General features: G+C 37.5%; 1 pseudogene; it reads left to right on the forward strand.

Moving 5' to 3' along the window:
* Positions 1-243: 243 nt before the first annotated feature.
* LOC101435255 (U3 small nucleolar ribonucleoprotein protein MPP10 pseudogene) lies at positions 244-2,542 on the forward strand (annotated as a pseudogene).
* Positions 2,543-5,743: the final 3,201 nt, after the last annotated feature.

Here is a 5,743-nt window from a genome sequence, read left to right on the forward strand (position 1 = left end):
TGAGGCACAGTCCTTTGTCAGGTTGCTCTGGTCTGGTTGCAGCAAACACATTCTGACCAGGGTTTGAACTGAGAGGTCTGATAAAGAGCACCATCTGCTGGCAGACCAAGGAAGTATACTGGAGGAAATTGAAAGTAAATAAAATCAAATCCTTTGTCCCCAGGCTCTGGCTTCTGCAGGGAGCATCTTTGCGCCCTTTCTGGGCATTTCTCTTCCATTGTATGTGGCTCAGAGTGGATGGCAATGGCCCCACCCATCTGGCATCAACGGACTGTGGAGTAGCATCTGAACAAGGTCAGGAAAGCCACTAGCCAACCTGAGTGATTTCTCATGACTCAAGATGGATTGGCATCAAATTTCACTTTTTTAGCAAAAGTATCTCATAGCTTTCATAAAATACTAGAGAATAATGATGGGATTCAAGAGAATCATTTAAAATAGATGATTTTGATGATGAGCAGATTTGGCAAAAACTGGATTTCAAAGCAAACCAATTTTGCAGCACTTCTAGTATACAGCTAATGAAACTGCCAAAGAAGAAGACATTAGTTTTCTCGCAGAGAATGAAGAGGACCTGGAAGAGGATGGCTCAGAGATGGAAGCAAGACTTGGAAGATAGAGAAGAAGTGTTAGAACCTGAATGTGATGATCTTAAAGGGGATGAGAGAATTAAAAACTGAAGCAAATTTGATCTGAGGGTAAGGCTCGTGTAGCAGATTGATATTATGGATGAATTCCAAAAAGAAATATTGGATTATGTCTGTAAACTGATCTTTTCCTCTGGGCATTTTAGATTATATTGGATTCATAGGTTTACTTGATTAAGTAATTATGTAATCCTCTTGTGCCAGTAGGGTGTTGAGGCCCCACCCTTTGGTGGGTGGGGACTCACAGATAAAAGTCATGGCAAAGGACAGAGTTAAGGGCTTTTAATGTTGGAGTTTTGATGTTGGAGTTTGATGCTGATGCTGGAGCCCCAGGGAGAGACAGAGCCATTCACCTCATAGTCTACAGTTGACCTTGTGGAAAAAACAGAGGCGCTGAACCCAGAGGAACCCAGGAAGGCTGAGCCCTCACAGATGTCGGCAGCCGTCTTGCTCCAACATGTGAAAATAGACTTTGCTGAAGGAAGTAACTTATGCTTATGGCCTCGTATCTGTAAGCTCCTACCCCAAGTAAATACCCCTTATAAAAACCAACCAATTTCTGGTATTTTGCATCAGTACCTCTTTGGCTGAATAATACAGTTGACCTTTCAGTGATGAGGATTCTGACCATGACTTTGATATCAGCAAACTGGAACAGCAGAGCAAGGTGCAAAAAGAAGTGCCTGGGAAACCAAGAGAAAAGTCCAGAGCAGATGGTAAGTTCTTCAAACTATCTGAATTGGAGACCTTTTTAGAAAAAGTAGAAAAAGAAGAGGAGAAAAAAGATGGCAATGAGGAGGAAGATGTTAATTCTTTTTTCAAGATATTGTTTCAGATGAAGATGAAGGAGAACTGTTTGGAAATTAAAAATTTGGGTTAATTAAAAGTTCCAGACACTTGAAATACATAGATTTCTTTGATTCACTTGAAAGCGATGAAGATATAGCAGGTAATTATGATGAGAAGGGTTAAAATGAAGAAAGGAAAAAAATTGCTGAAGAAGATGAAGAAGGCATCTCTGAATCAGATGAAGATGATGTCCTTGAAGAAAGTGAAGGCAGTAAGAAACATAAAGGAGGTTGGAAGAGAATTACCTTTGAATTGCCAGGTGATGAAGATGGAGAAACTAAAGATGGAAATCACTTAAATGTAAAGAGTGGTTCTGATGTAGTTAAATCATCTCTTGAAAAAAGGCAAGAAAAAATGAATGAACAAATTGCATCTTTGGAAAAAGACTTGTTGGAAAAAAAAACAATAAAAACCTTGGCAGCTTCAAGAAGGGACAGCCTAAAAGAGAGCAGAAAATAGCCTCTTAGAAGAGTTCCTACACTTTGATCACGCAGTCCGGATGGCACCCATGATCACAGAGGAAACAACCCTTCAACTGGAAGATATCATTCAGTAGAGGATAAGAGATCAGGCTTGAGATGATGTCATCCATTAAAAAAAAACCTAAGGAGGATGAAAATGAATATAAAAAGCATCTGACATTAGATCATGAGAAAAGTAAATTGAGCCTTGCTGAAATATATGAACAGGAATATGTCAAACTTAACCAGCAAAAATGGAGGAAGAAAATCTAGAGAGTGTAGAAATTAAAGAGACAATGGATTCACTCTTAAAATTGTTTGCCCTATAAAACATTCATTTCATGCCTAAACCTCCTGTACCAGAGATTAAAGCTGTATTAAATCTGCTAGCCACGACCTGGAGGAAGTGGATCCAGGCAGTACTAGTGACACAGCTCTCCTGGCCATAGAGGAAATCAAGGAAAAACAAAAGTTTGAGATATAAAAACAGAGAAAATGGCTACTGACAATAAGCAAGAACAAAGGAAACAGAAATACCAAAAGCATAGGACAATAAAGAAGGAGAAAACTGCTACAGAAGAGTAGTCCAGATGAGGCAAAGAAGTACAGCAAAACAGTCACTTCAGAGAAAGTAAAACAGCTGACCAAAGCAGGCAAAGCCTCCTTGTTAAGGGATGAAGGTAAAAACAAGACCTTAAAGTCATCTCAAGCATTCTTTTCTAAATACAAGATCAACTGAAAATGCAAAGATATAGAAAAGAAGAAGAAAAGACAGGATCTTTCTTTCATAAATTAAAGTTGTAGTATAATTTGTACATAATATAAATATTAATGGATAATTTTATATTCTTTGATAGTTCTGCTTAAATTAAAATGTTTGAGAACTGAAAAAAAGTTAATAAATAATAAAGGCCTTTTGTGGCTTATACAAACTCTTTCTCCAGTTCTGTGGAAGAAGATTTGCAATCCATAACTGGGTCCATGTCCCAGATTCAAGCAACTAAACAGGGATAATCCTAAAGAGCTAGAACAGGTTGAAGCAAGAATCAAAGAATGGCAGTAACATACAGCCTCCCACCACTAAATCCCTACATAAAAGAGAAAAGAGAGAAAAATTGAGCATCAGAATAAACTCATCAACATATCAGATGCCTGGACAGCAGCAAAAAAAATTACAAGCCATGCTAAGAAAATGGAAGATATTGCCCAAGCAAAGGTAAATATCAAAACCCCAGATGAGGCACAGGATTTGAGACAAATAATCAAAGACGTTCATACAAATCTCCTAAATCAAATCAACAAGTTGGAAAAAAAAAACATGGTTAAAGAGATACAGGACATCAAGACAACACTAGGAGAGCACAAAGAGAAATTTGAAAACTTGAAGAGAAAAGTGAAATGAAAGACACAATAGGTGAGATCAAAAACACGTTATCAAGGCATACAACAGCAGACTCAAAATGATAGAAGAAAAAACAAGTGATGCAGAATGCAGAACAGCTGAAATTGAAGAGAGAGAAGAACAGAGAGAGAAAAGAATTTTAAAAAATGAGGAGGGCTCAGGGAGTGGAATAATAACATGAAGTATAACAACATACATGTCATGGGAGTTCCAGGGGGAGGAGAAAAGTGAAAGGGGGCAGAAAAAGTATTTGGGGAAGTAATGGCTAAAAATTTCCCAACTCTCATGAAAAAAATGAATTTACATGTCCAATAAGTACAACGTACCCCAACAGAATAAATCAGAATAGACCTACTCCAAGATACATACTACTCAGTATGTCAAATGCCAAAGATAATCAGAAAATTCTAAGAGAAGCAAGGGAGAAGCAAACCATCATAACTAAGGGATGCCCACTAAGACTTAGTGTGAATTTTCATTAGAAACCATAGAGGCAAGAAGACAGTAGTGTGAAGTCAATAGGAGAGTGAAAGGGAAAATTTTCCAGCTGAGAATTCTATATCCACAAAAATTTCCCTTCACATATGAAGGCGAGTTTAAAATATACACAAATAAAGAAAAACTGGGAAGCAGATGTGGCTCAAGCAGTTGGGCACCCACCTACCACATAGGAGGTCCTCAGTTCAGTTCCCAGTGCATCCTATAGAAGACAAGCAAGACAGCAAGCTGACGCTGGCACAGCAAACTGACACAACAAGATGATGCAGTGAGATGATGCACTAAAGAGACACACTGAGGAAACACAATGAGAGACACAACAAGCAAGGAGTGGAGGTGGCTCAAGTGATTGGGTGTTGGGAAGTGTAGGGTTCAGTTTCTGGTACCTCCTAAAAAAGAATATGAACAAGAGCAGACGGCTGGTGCAAACAATAGGGGTGGGGGGAGGAGATGCAGAGAAACAAATCTTTTTGAAAAAAGAAACTAAGAGAGTTCATAAAAATGAATCAAGCTTTGCAGGAAGAATTAAAGAGAGGCTTACAGCCAGAAAGAAAAAGACAGGAGAGAGAGGCTTGGAGGAGAGTGTAGAAGGGAAGACTTTCAGAAAGGATAATCAACAGAATAAAAGGACAGACAAAAATAAGTTCTGACATATGAAAATAAAAGAATAAAATGGTGAAGCATATAATTTATTTACAGTAATATCATTGAATATGCATGGATTAAAATCCCCAGTCAACGTATGTAGACTGACATAGTGGATAAACTTTTTTGAAATTAAAAAAAAAAGAGCCATTCATATGTGTCTGCAAAAGACTCACTTTAGACCCGAAGATACAAACCAGCTCAAAATAAAATGTTGGAAAAAGATATTCCACACAAACAGTAAGAAAAAAAGACCAGGGTTAGCTATAGTAATATCAGACAAAACAGACTTTAAATGCAAAAAAGTTAAAAGAGATACAAAGGACATTATATATTAATAAAAGGGACAATCCAGCAGGAAGAAGTAGCAGTCATAAATATCTATGCACTTAACCAGGATGCGCCAAAATACATGAGGCAAGCTCTGGTAAAACTGAAGGGAGAAATACTTGACATCTCTATGATAATAGTTGGAGACTTCAATACACCACTTACTTCATCCGATAGAACAACTAGACAGAAGATCAACAAGGAAACAGAGAACTTGAACAATATAAATATGTCAGAAGACTGAGAGCAGTGACATGAACAGACATATGCACACTGATGTTCATAAGGGCATTATTCACAATTGCTAAAAGATGGAAACATCGTAGGTATCTATCAATTGAAGAATGGATAATCAAATTGTAGTGTATATGAACAATGGAATATTATGCAGTTGTAAGAAGAAATGAAGTTGTGAAGCATATGACAACATGGATGAACCTGGAGGACAATATGTTAAGGGAAGAAAGACAAACACAAAAGGGCAAATACTGTATCTTGCACTATTATGGACTAAATATATTATGTAAACTCATGGAGTTAACTAGAGTACAGGTCACCAGAAAATATAATGAGGATAGAGAATGGAAAGTTGAGGGTTAATCTGTACAGACCTGGTAAAAAGACTGCTCATAAATCTTTAGAAATGAATAGAAATGTTGAGAGCACATCATAGCATTTGTAACTAGCAGTACTACCATCTGGGACTGACTGTGGTTGAAAGGGAAAGTCTAAGGTCACGTTTATCACTAGAAGGAAGGCCAAAAAATGTAACATGGGACCATATAGCATAGCAAAACATCATGTGAAATATGAGTATGGGTAACATTGCATATACATGACTGTTTTTCTTTGAAACTGAACGTACGTTGATGTTACAAGACCTTGATGTTAGGCAAAAATATAACCAAAGC

This window comes from Dasypus novemcinctus, chromosome 29 (genome assembly GCF_030445035.2).
Source record: "Dasypus novemcinctus isolate mDasNov1 chromosome 29, mDasNov1.1.hap2, whole genome shotgun sequence".
Classification (NCBI taxonomy): Eukaryota; Metazoa; Chordata; class Mammalia; order Cingulata; family Dasypodidae; genus Dasypus; species Dasypus novemcinctus.